General features: G+C 47.0%; 1 long non-coding RNA gene across 1 annotated transcript; it reads right to left on the minus strand.

Annotated features, from left to right (window-relative positions):
• Positions 1-10094: 10094 nt before the first annotated feature.
• On the minus strand, positions 10095-13188 carry Gm51650. Its single transcript, XR_003948056.1, has 3 exons — positions 12601-13188; positions 12224-12389; positions 10095-11041 (listed from the first exon to the last, which is right to left on the minus strand). It is a non-coding gene; the product is annotated as a predicted gene, 51650 (long non-coding RNA).
• Positions 13189-22233: the final 9045 nt, after the last annotated feature.

The following is a 22233-nucleotide window of genomic DNA, read 5'->3' on the forward strand; positions in this document are numbered from 1 at the left end:
TGCTTTCTGACCTGCTTGAGTTCCAGCCCTGACTTCCTTTAGTGATGAACAGCAGTATGGAAGGGTAAGCCGAATAAACCCTTTCCTCCCCAATTTGCTTCTTGGTCATGATGTTTGTGCAGGAATAGAAATGCTGACTAAGACAAGGGGTGAACAAGAACACATTTTAAAATAAGAGGTTATAAATTATTATTGGCGTCTACAACATTTAGGACCTTTTTCAACCAAGATATAGTTAGGCAATTTTCCAAAACTGCTTACATAGGCATTCCCCTTAACACACCATAATTCTGGGTACCTGCCTGGACTTGGATCCCTAGTCTCAGAAATTCCAGGTGAATGTGCCCAGAGCTCATCCAAAAAGGGTGATTGATTTGGAGTTAAGATCCAGTGAACAAAGAAGTAGCAAAAACCCCAATGGCAGCCTGGGAAAGCCCATCAGACACCACTGACCATGAGATATGAGGGCAGCTGTGAGAATCACTGCATAACCATCTCCAACTCACTTACACATTGAGAAGCCATCACTGTGACCATGTCCCTCCTGTGAGCCTTGCTCAAATGCCGGAGGTGGGGGTGGGGCAGGAAGCAATGGCTCAACTGACTTAACAAGGACTGTACCTTCGCACAACCATTTAGCCACACAGCAGGTCTTGTGTAAGAGGTCTCTAGAGTGTATCTAGGAGTCAGCAGATGAACTCTGGTTCTGGTATGATGGAATCCAGATTCCCCAGCCCCACATCCAGCTCTGCCACTGTTAAAGATGCAAGAGGGCCCCTCCCAACATGAGACACTTACCACTCTAAGTCATCATTAAACTACAGCATCGTCAGATGTCTGGTCCGGAATCTTAGAGGCCACACAGCACAGTGACCTGCAAACATTTGGCCTCCTCACCTCCAAAAGGGCTGTGTTCTAAGCCAACAAGCCAGTTTCTAGCCCACCATAGTAACCAAGTATGCTGGTTTGGAAAAATATGCCCTACCCCAGGTCCAAAGAAAGTAGCAATATTAGGAAGTATGGCCTTGTTAGAGTAGGTGTGGCTTTGTTGGAAGAAGTATGTCCCCCAGGAGTGAGGGACTTTGAAGTCTTATGCTACGCTCTCCGGTCGAGTCAACTGGACAAGCCGAGAGGCTTAAAAGTCACTCATGAGGCAAAAGAGTTTCAAGGAAGCTCTCCTCCTGGAGTCTAGTGTTCGCTACCCATACAGTAATTTTTCATTCCCGAGTTCCATTCCCGAGTTAGTCTAGTGTATGGATCCACGTGCTCTCTTTCAATTTTTTCCTATCATAAGTGCCTTTTAAGATTGAATTCTGACATAGCTAAAGCTGTCCGCCAGTGTTCCAACAGTCCTAGTTCGTCTTTAGCAAGACCTTGGGCTTGGAATTCAGTACTGCCCCTGGTATTACACTATCTCTTTGAGTAAACGTTAGGTCACTGCCCTTCACAGGAATCTACCATCACCTAGGAAGAAAGAAGTTTCTGACCGTAGGGGAAAACAGAATAGATGCTTAGGATTATAGCTGAGTTACACCTATTTACAGGAATTTACAATGGTTTAGGAAGCAGATCAGGCTGTGGTTTTAGAGTATTGCATTATTCATGAGATGGTTAGCTAGAACGGAACTCCCTAGTTAGAACCATGACTTGGGTGTGAAAGCCCTTGCCCTAGGAGTAAAAAGTTCTCACACCTGGCTTCTAAGACTATAGCTGACCTTAGATAGGGCTGACTCTGTCTCAGTTATTTTATTGCCCAGTTCCTGCCAGTCTTTGCGTTTTCATTCCTCTGTTCTGTGTAAGAGTCATTAAGCATCCGGTTACCTCATTTGTACCTTGCAGGTATGTCACCCAACTTCCTTATTGTCTTCTGCATAAAAAGTCTGATGTTCGATTTGAAAAATTACACTCAGATTCCACACGAACTCTCCTGTGTGTGTCTGTTTGTCACTCATCCACACTTTGCCCACCCGCATCGAGAGACCCTGTTCCACACAGACACAGGGACCCAGAAGATCTATGGCAGTCTTAGATACTCCAGCCAGGTCCAATGGCTTACTACCTTCCTGCTGCCTGCCCATCTGGATAAAGGACTCTCAGCTACCTCCCCAACACATCTGCCTGTGAGTTACCAGGCTCCCCGCCATGACGATAATGGACGATAACTGAACTGTAAGCCAACCCCAGTTACATGTTACTTTATAAGAGTTGCTGTGGTCATAGTATCTCTTCCCAGCAATAGAAAGTCTAAGACACCAAGAAACCCAATGTCAACCATATCCAGCCTCTGTGCAACCCCTGGGTTACTATGGAGGACACTTAGCCACTAGAATCCTCACCTGCTATTTGTGGTCCAGGCAGGAAGGACCTCCTTCCCTGACCCTCACCATCTCCTTAGACCTTACAACTGAAAAAGACACAGAAAATCCCTTTTTGGTGATTCCATTCACCAGCTCATATTGATCTTAGAAGCCCACTAAGGTTACTCACAAGGTCACAGCATTGAACCTCCAAAAATACAGCAGCTACCCACCTACTACCACACTAGCCCTTTTACAGGTAAAGCACACACAGGCTCACAGTCTTCCTCCTACAGCCCCTCTACCAGGAAGCACCATCTCAGCCAGAGTCTCTCCTTCCTCCGATATCACCTACATTCAAACAAGACACAGCTTTAAAAAAGGTGAGCCTTTTGTGAATGATGTTTTTGCCCTGGCACCGATCATGTTTAGCAAATCCCTAAAGCAAGAAGTTCAGAATCCCAAGTGGAAAATTTTGGCTACTTTCTGAAGATGACAATAAATAAGACAGATAGATGATGGATAGATGATAGATAGATAGATAGATAGATAGATAGATAGATAGATAGATAGATAGACAGACAGGTAGAGGTAGGTAGGTAGGTAGGTAGGTAGGTAGGTAGGTAGGTAGGTAGGTAGGTAGATAATGATAAATAGGTAGGTAGGTAGGTAGATAGATAGATAGATAGATAGATAGATAGATAGATAGATAGATAGATAGATATGACAGACAGACAGACAAAAATCCTCTTTGTTCTGTGGAGTGTCTCAAGCCAATCAAAGCATGTGAATTAATGCATGAGTTTATACCTCCATGGTTTGTCTCACCACATAAGTGAAATTAGTAAAAGCAGACTTTTCTGGCAAAGAATGCCAGTGTCTTGGGGCCATCCCTGGCGATTCCTGCTGATCGCTGGCTTGGAGCCCATTGAGATCTCCATTCTCTCTCCTCATACACAAGTTTATGTTGTTGTGGGTGGCAAACACACAGTTACTTGCCCAGCCTCCAATACTAACAGAATTTGGCTCTGAATATGAGCTCCTGCATCACTGCCCCTCCCCAAGGAGAATCCTTTTTCTGCCACTCACCACCACCTCCAGCAGGCTCCTGAAACCTCCCAGGGGTTCTCACTAAAGGAAAAGGCAGCAGAGCTTCTCTGGCAGCTGTCACAGAGAGGTATCATCTTCACCCTGGGTGACTGTTTGCCTAGTAGAAAAGTGTCTTTGCTTGCTCAGGGCCTGAGCCTTTCAATTCTGGACCTGATGATGGATAACTGGAAGTGAGGAAGGCCTCTGAGAAGGTGCCCAAAAAGTCACCAAGATCACCTAGAGATGTCAAACTGATGTGTGCACAAGGTTGTCCAGGAATCTGCCAAGCATAACCCATCCTCTACTGCTGTCAGAAGAGCCACTCAACACTGGAAGACACTTGTTCAGTATGAAACACTGCTCCTGGCAGAGGAGAAGCATGTGTGCAAGACACTCTACACAACCAGATGTTGTCAGTAGCTATGGTGTCTGAGAACTCCCTGGGGTGCCTGGGGTGCATAATTCAAGTTCTGGAAGTATAAAGTCATTGACTAAGCAGGTATGAATTTACAAGGAGAGAAATATTTTGCTTTTGGAAAACTAAATCATGAGCAAGATGTAAGAATATTAGTCAGGACGGTTTGTGAAATGTTATAGTAACAAGCAAACCCTGCACTAGCCAGATGGGTCAGGTAGTGGCCATTGCCACTAAACCTGGTGACCTGAGTTCGATCCCCTGGGACAAGGTCGGAGAGAACTGACTCCCACAGTTGTCTTCTTACTTACACATCCATCCTGGGGCATGTGTGCCCACATCCATACACACATTCATAAACAAGAAAGATTATGTATTGTGATGGTTTGTATATGCTCAGACCAAAGAGTGGCACTATTAGAAGGTGTGGCCCTGTTGGAGTAGGTGTGTCACTGTGGGTGTGGGCTTTAAGACTCTCATCCTAACTGCCTGGAAGTCAGTATTCTGCTAGCAGCCTTTAGATAAAGATGTAGAACTCTCAGGTCTGACTGCACCATGCCCAACTAGATGTTGCTATGTCCCTGCCTTGATGATAATGGACTGAACCTCTGAACCTGTAAGCCAGCCCCAATTAAATGTTGTCCTTATAAGACTTGCCTTGGTCATGGTGTCTGCGCACAGCAGTAAAACCCTAACTAAGACATGTAGTGAAAACATCTTAAAAGTAAATCCTAAGGTCTTAAGATTAATCTTAAACCTGAAGCCTTAATATAACAACAAAGATTCCTTTCTTGTTCACAAAAATTAAAAAAGGGTGTCATCTATCAGGAGAGCCTCCTCCATCTGGTGGATATCTCGAGAAACTCATGACTATCAAGCCAAAGACAGAAAAGGACTAAAAGATGTCATATAGTTAACTACCTCTGTGTGACAATAGCTACCATTGCTTCCGATGCTTGTAATGTGGTCACATCCTAACAAACCTATCATAAGTGTAAAGTATCAAAAGCCATAACGCACTTATGAGTCTTAAGCTGCCAAACACCCTAGCTTAGAAACACAAGAAGTGATAGTGTGTCTCGTTTCCTGTAATGGCACAGACTGAGTAAGGATTGAGGTTCAAGGCTCCACCCAGTACTACAAACCAGCATCATACAGGCTAGGATATCACAAGCCCAGGAAAGGATGATTCAAACTTCATAGTAATGTTTTTACTACATGCATATGGCTTTCACGCTATAGTAAAAGTGGAAAATAGAAACTCAACTGCCTTAAGTCAGGGCCCATTTGCAATTCTAAGGGAAGCCAGCATATGTAGAGAGCTCAAGGATATTTGATTAACTATCTCAGCCACATTATTTTTAAAGTTCCAGCTCATTGCCTAAATATCCAAGAGTCCTTCTTATAAAGATTCTAGACCCTTCCCCCTTTTGTCTAGAGTTACTGTCAAACTACCAGGTTCAAAGGTGCTTCTCTCGGCTCATGTTATAAAAGCATGGCTAGGAGTCTGCCAGGGGAGAAGGTGCCTGCCCACATTCCCAGGGGTGAACCAGATGTCCACAGGGTGAGGAAGCCATGAATCCTAATAGCTTTTTCACCAACAAGTGTGTATAGAACACTCACTCTCTGGCAGGCATTGCATCTGGTGACTCAAACAGGAACACTCTGCTCTTAATCTAGTGGGAGTTAGCTACCAAAGAAACGGTTTCACAAAGAAACAAAACAAAATTATGATCTAGGATGAGTGCCGTAAAGGAAGAGACGAGAAGTTATGTGGTACAACAGAGAAATGGTCCCAACAGAACACAAACAAGGCAAAAAAATAAGGGCACTAAGAGGAAGATGTAGCGTATGTGAAGGCACAGGGCAGCAGGCTCACTGGGTGTTGGGAGATCTGCAGCCAGCACGGCTGAAGCTCAGAGAACAGGTATGCCCCTGAGGAGATGCTATTCCTGTGGGAAACTATGAGTTTTATTTTCAGATGGGGCCCTTGTTTCAAGATAGCTTAATCAAGAGTGGTAATAGTTTGCCATGGACTTTTTATCCATGGTATAGGAAAACAGTGTCCTGGTGTTTCTTGGTGTTGTCTACGAGATGGTTCATGATCAGTCTCCCTAAGCCATATGACAACCGACCAGAGTGAAGGACCAGGCAGACCTTCATTCAGGCTTCCAGGGAAAATGCACACAAAGAGTCCCCAAGATGGCTGGAAAGAGACAGAGCATGCAACTCTGTGGCAGGATTTTCCCTGTCCAGTTACATTAAAAATTAGTGCAGCAGGAGGCCTGTGATTGGACAGGGAAAAGGGAGGCAGAACGAAGAGTTGCAGGGACAGAGAGCGACTCAGAGGAGGGAGGAGGAGAAGCCGAGATGGAGCCGGTCGGACAGGAAGCAGATCCTGATCCCGCGTGGTTTTAAATAGTCACAGGTACTTATGACTATCATATAGGGATAGAATAATTGGGATAACTTGTCTGATCTAGGTAGGAAGCTTTTATCATTATCAATTGACTCTGAAATTATTGTGTGGGCATTTTGTGAATTGAGAATTTATTAATACATAAATCTGACTTGTTAATTATAAGCTTCGTGAGTTTTGTTTCTACTGGGTTGCTGGGTGTTGTGGCGGCTGACCTCAGGGTGGACGATCATTGTGTGGGGCGTGTGTGGCAGTGAAGGGAACTTGGGAGCTCTGGGCCCCACCAGAGAGTTGGCGGGCACAGAGTAGTTGGATGGAGCGCAGGAACTTAGTGGTTCTTTTTTAGTATTTCCCACAATGCACCTCCTTCTCTTCTCTCACAGGGAACTCAAGTAATAAAGGAATGCTTGCATTTGAGGTAGGTGAGTATCAGAAAACTCTGGAAATCAGTGAGAGGGAGACTGGAACTTTGAAAGTCTCAGAGACCTGGGAGGAGAGCACAATAAAAGAAACAAATGAAAAATAAAAATAATAAAAATTTAAAAAAAAAAAAACAGATGTCCCTAGTATATGCCTCCCTGTGCTCTAACCTTTGACAGTGGTCTAACCATCTAGCCTTTGAAGGGTAAAGGTGAAGAAGAGCATACCAGCAAACTTCATCAGTATGGATGCAAGTGATCCTGACTACTATAAATGTTCACAATCCCCACAGACTTACATCCCATTTAGGTAAGTGACTTGAACTCTGCACAGTAGCCTTGCTTTGGACCTTAGGTAATCTCCCAGCAAACACCAGAATGCTGTAACCAGGAGCTGTAGTAAGACATGAACTACTGTCTGAGCTTACGCTTCCATAGCAGTCACAAGCCTATGCCTAGTCCTATCCCCAAGAAGAAAAGAAAGATGAGTCCAGAGAATTACCCAGAAGTTGGGTTGTCAGGGGTGGGGGTGGAAGGGTTGGGGAGGAGAGCTAGTGTGGACAATGCATTGTGGCAGAAACAAGAGAGACCCTGCCTTAAAACACGGTAGAAGAGGACTAGAGATGAGGACTAGAGTGCCTGCAGCCCAGCCCCATAAAGTGTCACCATGGTCTCTGGCATGAGTCTGACTATCCTCTTCTGAAGGGGATAGCAGATGGCTCTGAGAGGGACCTGCAGCCTTGGTGATGATAAACAGTTTATATTTCTATACAGAGGCTCTTTCAGTCACACCTCTGTTCATGCTGTCCACCATCAAAAGCGAGCCTTGAACGTTGAATGACCTCCGACATTCACGGAGCACATAAGTAGCTGCTGCTCATGGTGGTGGTGGTGGTGGTGGTGGTGGTGGTGGTGGTGGTCACAGTGATGATTATTTGGTACTGATGATAGCCATGATGATGATGGTGGTAGTAGTGATGGTGATAGTGGCGGTGGGAGTATTGATGCTACCCTCCACTTGCATTAGAATCCAGCTTCTTTGGCTCTCTAATACAAACTGAAGACAAGGGACCGTCTAAGGCCTTCAGAGCCAGACTGAGTCACTGAGATAGAGTCTCTGACATGCAGGTGATTGCTGGACCCTAAGTCCTACCATGGCAGCCAGGCCAGTAAGTTCCCTTTCTGCTCCTCTACAGGACCCTAATATACAAGAACACCATATTTCTTAACCAGAATATTTGTGTGTGTGTGTGTGTGTGTGTGTGGTGTGCGTGCACACACACACACACACACGTGTATGTTGTAAGTGTGCATGCACAGGAATACACATGCCATAATGCATGTGTGGAAGTCAGAGGACAATTTTTTGGAGTTGTTTCTTGCCTTCCACCTTCTTGCGATGGGGTTTTTGTTGTTGTTGTTGTTTTGGTTTTGTTTTGTTGGGGGTTTTTTGGGGGTTTTTTGTTGTTGTTTGTTTTTTGGTTTTTTTTTTGTTGTTTTGTTTTGGTTTGGTTTTTTTGGGGTTTTTTTTTTTTTTTTTTTTGGTTTTTCGAGACAGGGTTTCTCTGTGTAGCTCTGGTTGTCCTGGAACTCACTCTGTAGACCAGGCTGGCCTCAAACTCAGAAATCCGCCTGCCTCTGCCTCCCAAGTGCTGGGATTAAAGGCGTGCGCCAGCGCCACCACGCCCAGCTTCTGCTACTGAGCTCCATGCTCCAGGGCAGCTGTGAAGAAAGCAACCAAATGGCTCTTCGGCCCCTTCCTGCCATCTCCCTGTAGGAGTGCTAGGGTTAGAGACGTGCACCACTGCATCTGGTCTTTTGTGTGGTGCAGACTGAGTGAAGTCCCGACTGGAAGCATGCTGTTGACATGGCACAGCTGCGTCAGACCCCAATGCCCCTGGGAGTGGACTTTAATAGCGTGTCTAGAAAATGTCCACTTTATCTTTCTCCTCAAGCCCCATGTTTTCGGGTTGAAAACTGCTCCCTACAGAGACAGCTCCTACAGCGATTAGTTAAGCCTGCCTCCTTGTTCAGCTGTATGTAATAACTCTGCCTGCCCGTTCAACTGTATACAATAAATACGCTGTGACTCTGAGGTGCTGGGACTTCTCCATCAGAAGGCCGAGTCCACCTAACCCCAACTTGTCTATACATATGTCTGCCTGTTTTTCCATTCCCTTACCATTCCTGCTAGGCAAGTTTCTGGAGATCCGCTACACACAGTGACAGACGCCATACCTGCCCAGCAGCTACTGAAGATGAAAAACAGAACAAGCCCCAGAGGCCTACAGCTCTGCCTGAAAACACATGCAAAAAGCAGAGGCACGCCGTTCCGTAAGCCCCAATGCCCCTGGCATCTGTGCCCTGCTATTTGCATAAGTAAATGGCAGCTCATTAAGAACACATTAGCAGTGTTATAACCATGTAAGGGAAGCAACCTCATGAACTCTGAGCCACCAGAGAGTTCTCTGATTCAGTTGTATGGCCTTAGAGGCATGAAGCAGGCACTATCACCAGCCGGGACTGTCCATCCAGCTACATGAGAAAAAAATAGATCTTTAGGGAAACACAGAAGAGACTTATTAATAAATATTTGTTAAATGGTGACTAATAGGTCACCTTTGAAAAGAGAAACTCTTACTTAAAATAGGGAAACGTTTGCTGCAAACTGGTTTGGGGAGGCCTTTCTCTCAGTATTCACGGAAGGCTTGAGGACAGCGATTACAAGACAAAGCCACGCATCAAGCCCTATGTCTTCTCTTTACACAGATTGCTAAATGGTGGTCCTGATTCAAGAGGTCTACAGCAGGGCTCAGGAATCCGGAGTTTAAAATACCTGAGATTTGTACTCACTTCCCTGTTTAGAACCATTTCTCTTAAGCCCTCTTACCCATGGTTGCTATCCCATGGAAATCCAACCCAGGCATCTCCTGGGAGAGTGTTCAAAATGAAAATCTCAGAGTTTTCACAGACCAAGAGCCTCCTGAGCTAGGGACGCTGTTCATTAGTAGAGCACTTGCCTAGTTTATATAATAATATATTAATATATTTGCAATTAATATAATTGCAAAGCTCAATCTCCAGGGTAAGGGAGATTGGAGGGACCCAGAGTGCCAGTGGTTCTTTTAGGAGCCAGTTAGGGCCAGCTGGGAGCCAGGAGAGTCCTCTGGCAACAGAGCAATTTCCTGGCTGCATCCTGCAGCTGGGTGACCTTTCCCTGGATGCCTGGTCCTTTAGTCGAAGCCTCGAGTCCCCACATCTACAGGGTACAAAGGTTGTGCTCAGTGGTCTCCAACATCCTGGTCAGGTTTCCAGGTTTTAGAATCCTAGGACACTGGAAGCCCACAGCATTGTGGGGCAAGCTAAGTTCTTCCCCACCCCCACCCCCGCCCCAGGCTTTCTAATACTTAAACCCCTAAACAAAGGGTGCCCTCGAGCACACAAACTGCACAGCTGGCTTGAGCTCCTTTCTGCCACAGTGCATACAATGTGGACCAGAAGGAGAGAGGAAGCAGAGGGTCCCTAAAGATCAACCTGGCCAGGAGGCCAAGACTGGTTCCAGCAGCCAGAGGCTGCCACTGCCCTCGTGGTTAACCATGAATGCCTCTGGTGAAGCGAAATGAGGCAGGCCTGTGTCTGACAGGGACATACACCAGTCCTCACTCAGATCTCCATACCCAGCCATTAAGGTAATCACCAGTTTCCTGGAACACTGGCTCTCCTCAGCCCCCCAGGCAGTGCCAAGTTCAGCTCTAAAGGATCAGGACTCGGCCAGGGAGCAGTTTCTAAATGTGCAGAGACAGGAGGCAGAGAGGCTCCTGAAACCATGCAAGTGCCAATTGTGGGGTATTTTTAGCCCCGATTCCTATGGAAAGACAGCTCATGAAATCTTACTCTGTCAGCATCCCCTCCTCCCCTGTCCCAGGAGGAATGGGGTTGCCTTGGTAACCCGACAACATGGATCCACTGCTTAGGGGGACACCTGTAACCCACCCACGGGTTTCACGGAGAGACACCCAGAGATGTTCTCACCTGTAGGCACTAGCCTTCTCGCCTGGACGGAGCTCCCAGAGAAGCACCCTGCCCAGCAAGACTCGGGAATCCAGGAAGCCCATGCTGACGTCACAGTAGGACCCTAGGGGAGACCCTGAAACTTTTGAGTTTTCAAAGATGTCTAAGCTGCCATGAAAACAACACATTGCCTGCTCTGGCTCAGGTCTTTAAATTTTCATGAACTCTCAGCTCCCTGAAGATCAGTTCTTTGGCTTGCTGGAAGGTTAATTATTCATGTGATATGATTCTTTGGAGAATCAGAGTGAGGTGTCGATAAACCACAGCACCATCTTCCTCCTCTTCTTCTTCCTCCTTTCTGAAGACCTTCCCCACTCTTGCCTTGAAAGCGCTGGGGAGAAGATGAGCAGAGCATCAACCTGAGACCCAAGATTTCCTGCTAGTGCCTCACCTGTATTGTTTCTCCATGTCTAGCGGGAGTCTGGTAAGGTTCAGCCCCAAGGTTACCTCCCAGTGGTACCGAACTTGGGGTGACACTAATGGGTTGCTGGTAAGCTGGAGCGCAGTAAGAAATGTACTGCGACTGCGTGCTTCCCTGAACTACAGCAACCAACATGGATGCCGCCTAAGGCAAACCACTTCCTGGTCATATGTGAATGCAGCTGTTTGACCAGCTGGAAAAGAAGATATCACCACTGCCCTCATTAGCTCTGTTCTGAAGATTTTGCGTTAGTCACAACAGGACTTGAGAAGATTAATGTATTAACAGGACAAACACCACCTCCTCTTTTAACTTAATCTCCTATGATAAAAATTCCTCTATTGGACTTTTATCCTGTAAAGAATTTCTGCTTATTATTTTAAAAGGAATTTAAGTAAACAGTAGGGTTGGTGGTGGTGGTGGACACACCCTATGTGTCTCTCTGTGTGTGACTTTGACAGCATTGCTTCATGTGTGCTGAGCTGGTTGTGGCCTCTTCCTCCTTTCTTCCTAGTGCGGGGTGTTTGTGAGCATATCTTATAGGCTTCTCACGCACCTCCCTCCACACTTACTGGCTATCAAAACCTGAATATTCCCTCCCAGGAGTCCCTCCATCTCACATCCATCGCAGACTCCAGGGTCTCCTCTTGCAGAGTCCCCTGGCCACATTCCTGCAGCTGGAGGCCAAATGTGCTTACAGTCCCAACTGTAAATGTCTCTTCCAGGTCCCAACTGAAACGGTTCTGTAATGTTCTCTACCCAAACTCTATACGGAAGGCTTGGAAGAAGCCCACAGGCTCTTGCATGATCTATCCATCTTTGCCAACTTCTGGTACCTTCCTTCTGCATTTCTGCTCTGGCCTGACTGCCCACCACCACCACAGATCCTCTGCACCTGCCATTCCCCCAGCCAGTCTACCCATAAACATGAAGACATAAACATGGCAAGGGTCATTTTCTCCTTCGGATCTCCTCCTCATTGACACTTTCACAGTGAAGCCTGACTGGCCATCTCAACCTACACCCCAAGCCCCAGGACACCTTCCTGTGAGGACCAACCTTCATTACCAACTAGACTGGATTGAGAGTCACCTAGGCAGACCACCCGAAATGTGAGTGGCCCCATCCCATTGGTTGCATCCCATTGGTTGAGAGCTATGCCGTCTTGAAATCTCCTCCGCCAAACAGCTTAGGCCATTGCTTTTGAACTTGACATCTCTCAAATGGTCAGGACCTGGGCGGAGTGCAGCTACATTCACTGGATCAAAAGGGAAAAGAAGAAATCAAGTTGGACATCAGCATTCCTTTCTCTATGCTTCCTGACTGCAGGGGACAATGTGACCAGCCACCTCACCCTCCTGCCAACTTGCCTTCCCCGCCATGGTGAACCATATGCCCTCACACAAGCCAAAATAAAGCCTTTCTCCAGCTGTTCCTTGTCAGGTATAACAAGAAAAGAATATACTTACACGTATCTCTCATGTATTGCACCCTAGAAAGAAGGCTCAGTGCTTCAGGATGCAGATGGCTCAGTAAGTGTGTGTTGGATAAATTAATCTTGACTCTCCTGGTTGAGCAGGGGTTCAAGCCAGCCAGCAAGTGTCCATGAACAAAGTTTTCTCTATGGCAACACCTTCCCAATGGAAAAGTGCAGGGCTTTGCATCCGAGGAGCAGTCAGCTATCCAGTTATCTGTAACATATGTTCACTGTTCCCTGGGCTCCAGGAGCAATGGGCCACTCCTCTCCAGATGGTTTCTTGTCTATGTGTTTCAACGTGGTCCCTACACAGAACCTGAGAGCACCCCACCTTGGAAGGGTCTTGAATAGCCTCCTACATTTAACTTGCCCAATTAGGACACCTCCCACACTGTTACATGGGCACAAGCCAGTCAAAGTTTGGGCTGAGCCTCAGTTGTTGGCTGCTGGATAGTAATCTCATACAACAGGCAGCCTAGCTTCCAGAGCAATATGATAGTCACTCTGTACCTACCTGTGCATGGTGTCTACCCTACTCCGCTTTGATTTTGCTCTGGTCCACTCTTTTCTTTCTGTATCCCAAGTCTCTCCTTTAGAGCAGGGATGTTTACTGTATATCACTGTATATTGAAAGTCCCAGTGGGACAGTGAGACAGAAATATCAACCTATGGAACTGAGAAAGAGGCAGCCATAGCAGAAAGGGAATGTGGTTTTTGTTCTGTTTTGTTTGTTGTTTATTTGTTTGTTTACATGATAGAGAAAGAGCTTGCACCTGTGCTACAGCTTGCATGTGGCGGTCAGAGGACAACTTTCCTTCATCTACATGGATTCTAGGGATAAAACTCTGGCCAGCAGTCTTGGTGGCAAATACCTCTAATTGGTAAGCCTTCTTGCCAGCCCAAGGTTGTCTTCTGAAAGCTCATAATGATATATAGATATGGATGAGATAGATGTATTAAAATCCAACGTCCAGGGCTGGGGAGATGCCTCAGTGGTTACAAGAACTGACTGCTCTTCCAGAGATCCAGAGTTCAATTCCCAGCAACCACATGGTGGCTCACAACCATCTCTTATGAGATCTGATGCCCTCTTCTGGTGTGTCTTAAGACAACTAAATAAATAAGTAAATGTTTTTTTAAAAACCCAACCTCCTTTGGACTTGATCTTAGTTCTATATTTGAACCGAAGGAAAGAAGCAGCTCTAGGGGTGGAGTCCAGGGGACAAGAACCGCCTTGTCCTGACCTTGAGACTTCTGGCATCTGTCCCAAAAGTCTGTCTATGAACAGAGAGAGACATGGACAAGCATGCATGGCACACATAAACACAGGGGACATACACAGACATGCGCAGACATAAAGACACAGATACACAGAGACATGCACAGAAGACATGAGAGATGGAGGGAGGAAGGGAGAGAGTATTCACAACCCAGATGGCAGGAGTCTGAGTGCCAAGCTCTCTCTGGCAAAAGGCTGTCTGCCGCCACCCCCACCCCCAGCGTGTCGAGGATCAGAATCATAAAGAACAAGAAATTCCCCAGTGTTGCCCTTGACCTTGCTATTAGAACTTCATAGAAGCTCATGCGTAGTCCAGCTGCTCCTGTGGCCAGTACAACTGTCTTCTCCACAGCTCTCCCTCTGTGTAGTGTTCCCAGAAAAGGAAAGGCCAGCACACTCCCAAGCTTTCTGCCATTGTCTTTCAGAAAGCAGGAATCCAGACTTTGTCAATAGCAAGGACGGGAAGGGAAGGAGACTGGGCCACCCCACCGTGCTGAATCCCTGCCATCCAACAGACAGATGGTCCCCTTAGCCCCAGGAAGAGGTGGGCAGCCAAGGTGGACACGGACTCCACAAACAACTCAGTACTTCTTCCTCCCAGGTGCTAAAAGAGAAAATATCACTCATCTAGAAATAAAAGAGAAAGGTGGGAACATAGCTGAAATTCTATAGTTGTAGGACTTTAAATCTGTGAATATGTCTTTTTGAACTATACAAAGGAATGCAGACCAGAGGCTAGATGGTACACATGAAACAGTTCAGTTGATACTCAGCAAATCTGCAAGGTAAATACTAGGATACTGTTAGTCAGGGTTCTATTGCTGTGACCACATGCAATTCACATTAGGAAATTGTTTCATTGGGGCTGGCTTGCAGGTTCAGAAGTTCAGTCCATCATCATCATGGTGGAAAGCATGGTATTGTGCAGGCAGACATGGTGCTGGAGGAGCCAAGAGTTCTACATCTTGGTCCAAAGATAGCAGAAGGGGATCTTGTGCCACACTAGGCATAGCTTGAGCATAGGAGACTTCCAAGGCTTCCTCTACAGGGAAACACTAACTCCAACATGGCCACACCCCTCCAATAAGGCCACACCTCCTAATAGTGCCACTCCCTGTGGGCCATTCCTATTCAAATCACCACAGATACCATTTTTATACTTGTAATTACTTGATACTCTGAGAACTTAGAAACAGCTGGTAGAGTGGCGTCTCTGTGAACCCTTTACGTTCCATTGATCTTGTATGGATGGGGGAACAGATGGACAGATGGACAGATGAACAGAAGTAACAGCAGCTGAGCTACAGAGCCTTCCAGCCAGCTAAACTAATGATACAGTGGCTATTTAAAGGAATCAATTAGACTGATTGGTAATTAGCATTTCAGCAGTTAAGAGGCAAGAGAAGGAGGGACTATTATCAGAACATGTACTCTGAAGCCAGGCTGCCTCCGTTCAAACCTCATATCTACCACAGAGCAGCTGAGTAACCTCGATCTGGTTATTGACCCTCTCTGAACTCCAGTTTCCTCATTAAAATGAGACTGTTAGCTGACAGAGTTACTGGGAAAAATCAAGTACATTTTATAAAACAATATGCTTATCACTTACTGTAATGATACTTGCCAATTTCACAGGATCTGACATCACCTAGGAAATGCCTGAAGACACACCTGGGTGGGATTATTTGGCCTCTGGGCATACCTATGGAGGATTACAGGCTACTATGACAAGATTTTGTCTTTAAAAAAAAAAGTGAGGGCTGGTGAGAGATTGCCCAACAGATAAGAGTACTTGCTGCTCTTCCACAGAACCCTGCTCAATCTCAGCACCCACGTAGTAGCTCATAACCAGTTATGAATCCTGTTCTAGGAGCTCTGATGGCCAGGCACACACAGAATATATAGACATACATGAAGGCAAAACACACACACACACATACAAAATAAAATTTAAAGTTTGATGTGGTGGCACATGCCTTTAATCCCAATACACGGGATATAGAAGCAGACAGATCTCTGTGCCTTCAAGGGCAGCCTGGTTGATCTACGTAGCAACCAGGACGGCTAGGACTACACAGAAAGACCCTTCCAGAGAGAGAGAGAGAGAGAGAGAAAGAGAGAGAGAGAGGACTTTTTGATAGCTGACATGATTAGGGGTGCTCATTTTAATAATGTCATGCATTTACACACTGGAAATTAGAAAGCATGGAAACTCCTAACTCAGAGAGCCAGACACCTCAGTAGTCCAGTCTAGCATTGAAGGTCTAAAAGCTTCCTAGAAAGTCACTCTGCTGAGTTCACACTAAAAGGTTGAAAGATCTGAAGTCTAATGTCTACAGGAAGCAGCCATCTACACAGACAGAAAAGGGCCTTGCAGGTCCACACACGACCTTCCATCCAGGCCACCAGCCCATTGGGTGGAGCCTTCCTTCCCCAGTTGCCGTCCCATCTGCCAATCCTCTCTGGAGATGTCCCACAGACACACAAAGGCGTGAGAGCGGAGACTCAGCATCACAATGAAAAAGGACAAATCTGCATCGCTTCCAGACTTGCTTTGGGTATTTGCTGGGTGAATGGATGATGTTAGTTATCACGGTACTCAAGGCTCCTTATGCAAAGACTGAAAGAAGTCCCTCATAGAACTCAAACATTTACTTCTCAAAGCAAACTGGAGTACCTTATCCTGAAGAACTTTCAGAAATTGGTATTCCAACATTCTAGAGCAAAACTAAAATGCATGCATTATGGCATCCTACAAGTGAGTTTTACAAAAAAAAAAAAAAAAAAAAAAAACTATGCTGCTCTCCTGAGTTGGGTAAGGGCTAAACAAACCAGCCCAGGGTGCAGGTGGCTGCCAAGTTAGTTTCTTGCAAGCAGGAAGAGAAGCTCTAAGTGGACCTCGGAGCAGTGGGTGGAGGGGTTTTTACCTTCTGTAAGCCATAATCTTGTTTCTCTTGGCCAAGATGCTGGAGAGGACTTGGATTTGTGTCTTGTCTACAATCACAAGCATCTGTTTGAAGATTGTGTGCATAAAGCATCCTGTTTGATTTTTAGAACAACCATTTTATGTGCTGAAGTAAAACCCAGAAAAGAATGAGGCAGCACCCTGAACTCAGTCATTAGTGAGGGCAGAGCTGGGATTTCACACTGAGAGTCTCAGATGAGTGGACTGCCAAGCCAGCAGGGAATTCACAAATTTTCTGCATCCGCCCTCTCTTCACAACTTTGGTTCTTGTCATTTAATACTATGAGGGTCCAAGGAAGGGTGCTTGAATCTCACACACAAGGGAAAATAAGATGGACATCGGAGGTGGTTGGAGGGAGAGAACTGGGTGGGACAAGAAAGTGAGGGGGGAAATGGGGATAGGGAAGAGGGGGCAAGAGGGCTGAAAGACAGAAGGGAAAGTGGTGGGGGCACATCTCTGGGATGAACAGGAGACCTGGGAGGAGGGAAGGACCAAAAGTCTATGGGGGTGACCCTAACTGAGACTGCCAGCAGTCTATGGCTATGGAGTCTGATGTGGCCACCTCCTGTAGCCAGGTGTGACTCCCAGTGGAGGGAGAAGAACACCAACCCACCCACAAAACCTTCTACCTAAAATTTGTCCTGCCTACAAGATGTTCGGGAATAAAGATGGAGCAGAGATTAAGGGGACGACCAACCAATGACTGGCCCAACTTGAGACCCACCCCATGGGAGAAAACCACCCCCTGACACTATTAATGATACTCTGCTATGCTTACAGACAGAAACCTACATGTCTTCTGAGAGACTTGATCCAGCAGATGATGGAAACAGATGCAAAGACCCACAAACATTAGGCAGAGCTCTGGGAGTCTTGTGGAGGGAAAAAAGAAGGATTGAGGTGGCCAACGGGGTCACCCCACATGAAGACATACAGAGTCAACTAACCTGGGCAGGAGGGAGCTCACAGAGACTGAACCACCAACCAAAGAGCGTGCAGGGGCTGGACCTAGGCCCCTTACACATTGGTAGCCGATGGGCAGCATGGTCTCCATGTGATTTGGAGAAGGCAACTTTGTCTCCATTGCCTTTCCTTTGGACCCCCTTCCCCTAACTGGGCTACATTGCCTGGGCTCAGTGTGAGAGAATGAGCCCAGTCCTGCTTCGATGTAATGTGCCAGGGCAAGGTAGAATCCATGGGGAGCCTTCTCTTTCTTCCCTTATGTGGAAGAGGGGAGTGGAGGGAGGGGGATGCAAGGGTAAGACTGGGAGGGGGGTCGGCAATGGAGATATAAAGTGAATAAATAAATTAAGAGTATAATAATAATAATAATTTTCAACATGACTTTCTTTGTTTTCAACTGGAGCTAGTAGGTAGTAGAGACATCACATAACTTTTTTTCTTTTTTTCCAAGACAGGGTTTCTCTGTGTAGACCCGGATCTCCCAGAAGTTGATTTGTAGATCAGGCTGGCCTTGAACTCACAGAGATCCACCTGCCTCTGCCTCCCACGTGCTGACCTGGACACTCACCACTTCTTTGACAGGACAGACTGTGCCCTTCGTGAGCTCCAGGGGTGCAACAGAGTGAGAATCTCATAAGGGTGTCACCCTTCTGTACAGTAACAGAATGGTGAGAAACCAAAGCCTGCTTACAGTGTGGACAGAAGACATGAAGGGATGACCCTCGGGCCCTTCGGTGCTTAGGGATGTTAAATTTGGAGACGCTGAGCTCTGCTCTGCAAAGGAGAAGTTTCTTCAGGTTTGCACAGCACATGGATCCCCTGGGACTCCATCCTTGCTGAGGGAGCATCACACCTGTGAGACACCAGTATGGGATGTCTTGCACAGGGGCCATGACGCTGACGGATGGGGTGGGAAGGGTTGCATTCCAAGCTGTTGGGAGAATGTAAAGAATGAAAAGTGGTCAGCAAGTCCAGAGCTAAGCTCCCAGGCAGGAGGCAGGAGGTGTGAGAAGGTTCAGGAGCTGATGCCAACATGCATCAAATGTCTCACTGGGGCATATGTAGCTTACCCATGTGGCTTACCTGGAAACCCCTGGAGACAGTGAGGTATGTGTGGCCCACAGATACTTGAGACCGTGTCTGTCTTGGTTGTACTCATCTCCTGCCCTGTTTCAGGTGTCTGGAACAGTATGTGGCACATTTGTGAAAGAAAGGGAAGGTGGAAAGAAAGAAGGAGAAAGAAAGGAAGAGAGGAAGGAAGGAAGGAAGGAAGGAAGGAAGGAAGGAAGGAAGGAAGGAAGGAAGGAAGGAAGGAAGGAAGGAAGGAAGGAGAAAGAATAGAGACAGAGAAAAGGAGGGAGACCTGAGTAGACTTACATTAGAGAATATGCTCAAATGCAGAAGGTGTCAAGGGAGCAATCAGACCCCTGTTAGCAAGTCATAGCAGTAGCCCAGGTAAGAACTGGCAAAAAGAATCAGAGGTAACAGAAGAGGAGTGGGCACAGTCAATCAGCAAGAAGGGTGGTCTCAGCAAGACAAGCTAAGCACTGGAATGGACACAGTGTCCGGAGATGGAAAGGTGATAGATGCCTCACACAGACCCTTCCCAAAGGGCTGCTTGGAAGGAGAAAGCCTTGGGACTTGGAGCTGCATGATACTCCAGACCCACTCCCAGAGAAGGAGAATGAAGCCACATCCTCTGTGAGCAGATGGGGGGGGGGTGAGAGGGCTAGGGTGGTGGAAGGAGGTAAGGGCTTAGCCCCTGCAGTGATCAGACAACCTGAGGCAGCTCTCTCCCCTGCTCACTGGGAGGCCAGCCCCACACTTCAGACGTACACACCCCTCCCTACCCCCCTGCAGACAGAAGCAGCTAGAAGGAAGCCAGGAGACAAGGAAGCCACCACTGGTGGGCAGCAGCATGCAGTGCCAAGCTGGGGGTTGCTGGCAGCAGCTGAGGTGTCAGGGGACACAGGAGATTGGGGGGAGGGCACGGCTTATGCTATTGGAAGCACACAGGGAGGCAGCCTCAGAGCTAGGGTTGGCAGGACCATGGTGGATTTGATGTTCTGTCGGGAGAAAGCCAGAGAGACTCCTTTTCCCATGTGTAGGCATCACTTTTACATTTGGTGTGGCAACCTTGGCATGTCCTCTATTCTGCTCTAAAGACTTAGAACAAGTTGGGGAGGAGCCAAGGAGATCTTGATGCCCGTGTCTCAGCCCCTACCCCACCAGCCTCTAGTGATACAAACTTAAGTTCATAAGCCTGGGCAGCAGCACTTGGGTAGCCCAAGGAACACAACCACACCACTCCTTCTGAAAACCAGCCCAGGATACGACAGTCCACGACCACAGCATTTTGAAAAGATGAAATATGCCTCATCTCTGGAAGGATCCATGCAAGAATCAACAAGTTAACCCTCCATGGTTCAGAGAAAGCTCAGGAGGAGAGATGTATGGCTCACCCAGAGTCACAGAAGGAGCCCAAGAGCCCAGATGTAAACCCAAGGGAAGGGTCTCTGCACAGCTGTTATCATGCATAAGCAATCCCCACCACGTGATCTGCTCACATAGCTCTCAGTTTGATGTTGACATGTTTATTGAGCATATACTATGTGCCAGGCCCTGTGCCAGACACTAGAAATACAAAGATGGCCGTGGGATGTGTAGTCTCTGCTTTCACAGACTTTGTAGTTCACTGGGAAAGCTGACATGAAACCAGATCTTTAGAACAAGCAGAGCCATTTTAAGGGGTAGGTGAGATCAAGTTACTTCCTCTTACTTTCCGGGTACTTTCCGAGTAATGCCTTAGCCCATTTTGTAGGAAAGGAAATCGAGGTTGCGAGAATTAACCACTCATCTCCGTGGTCACATTAGCTAGAGAGACTCACGCTGTCTCCTCTGTATATCTCTGCTCACTGGTAGCTTGGAATTCACCAATACGTGGGTAACTAACGCCTAAAAACACCAGAACTCGGGTTCTGTTTAGCCTGGGTGCAAAGCCAAGTCAGAAACCAAGGGCCTCCCCAGAAAACCCTGCAGAACTTTGTATGGAATGAAGGCTCCTCTCTCTAAGGCTGCTCTCTTACATGAACACCATCTCTACTCCAGCTCTGGGCTGTAAGCCCCGGTAGCCATGGCCCCGGTAGCTTCCAGAACACACAGATTTGCTGAGGACTAGGTTAGCCACTTGGTCTGAAACAGCATTGTACACGCGGGACACAGCACCACCCAGTGGCAACATGAGGAACCGGCCGCAGAGGCCGGAGGCACCAGGCGCACCCTGGCGGCCTGTAGGAAAAGAAAACTCCAGGAACGAGTAAGCTTGGAAACCCCTGTACAGAGCCGTGTACAGGCTCTTTTTCTCTCTATGGGTTGGACACGCCTAACTCCAAAGTACCCTTCCCTAGAAGAATATCTTGCCTGGGTGTGTGGCTCCTTCTCCTATGATGTAGCCCTGGCTCTCTTACACCCATGGGGAAAAGCACCCAAGATTCATTGTGTATGGTGCAGTCAGTCTTGGGGTTCCATTCTGCAGTCGGGGAGGGGGGCTGCAGGAGGCGGGGTAGAGGAGAGAAAACTGAAAATCTGCTCAGCTTCCTTCCCAGCAGGGATGTAAGCCTCAAAGGGCTGGAGAACAAAACAATCATTATTCAAATTTTCTGCTTCATAATAACCTTAGCAACCATGTGGTTACAATTTTATGAATCTTAAATGTCCCCCGAAGGCATGAGTTGAAAACTTCATTGCCAGTGAGGGACAGGACCAGGAGGTGGTAAAAGTCCTTAGGAGGTGGGACCCAGCGGAAGGGAGTGAGGTCATGGGGGTTATACCTTGCAAGGCATGACAACAGTCATATCCAGTCATAATCTCCACCCCTCTCTTTCTCCCTCTCTCCTTCCCTCCCCCTTTCTCCAGATGCCATGAATTAAATAGTTTTGCTCAACCATACAACCATACTCCCCAACACACACACACACACACACACACACACACACACACCATGTTCTGCCTCCCTACAGGCCCAAAATGATGGCATCTAGTGACAGTAGACTTACACCTCAGAGACCATGAGCTTAAATAACCCCTTCCTTCTTATAAGTAGCTTGCTTCACATACGCAAAAAGAAGTGGAAAGCAGGGTAGCAAGCCCGTGGGGTCCAAGCGAGTACCAGTGCATTTAGAGAGCATCATCCCCAGGCCCTGACTATGACACATTCCTCACACAACATCGTTCATTTGTTATTGCCCACCCACCCACTGAGATCCAAATACTCAAAGTTCCAAAGAGAAAATTTTAATTTTCTTAATTTTAATATATAAAATGTACAAGAGAGCCATTTTTTTTCTGAGACAGGGTCTCTGTGTAGCCCTGACTGTCCTGGAATTCCCTCTGTAGACCAGGCTAGCCTTGAACTCAG

Source organism: Mus musculus, chromosome 1 (assembly GCF_000001635.26).
Source record: "Mus musculus strain C57BL/6J chromosome 1, GRCm38.p6 C57BL/6J".
NCBI classification, from domain to species: Eukaryota; Metazoa; Chordata; class Mammalia; order Rodentia; family Muridae; genus Mus; species Mus musculus.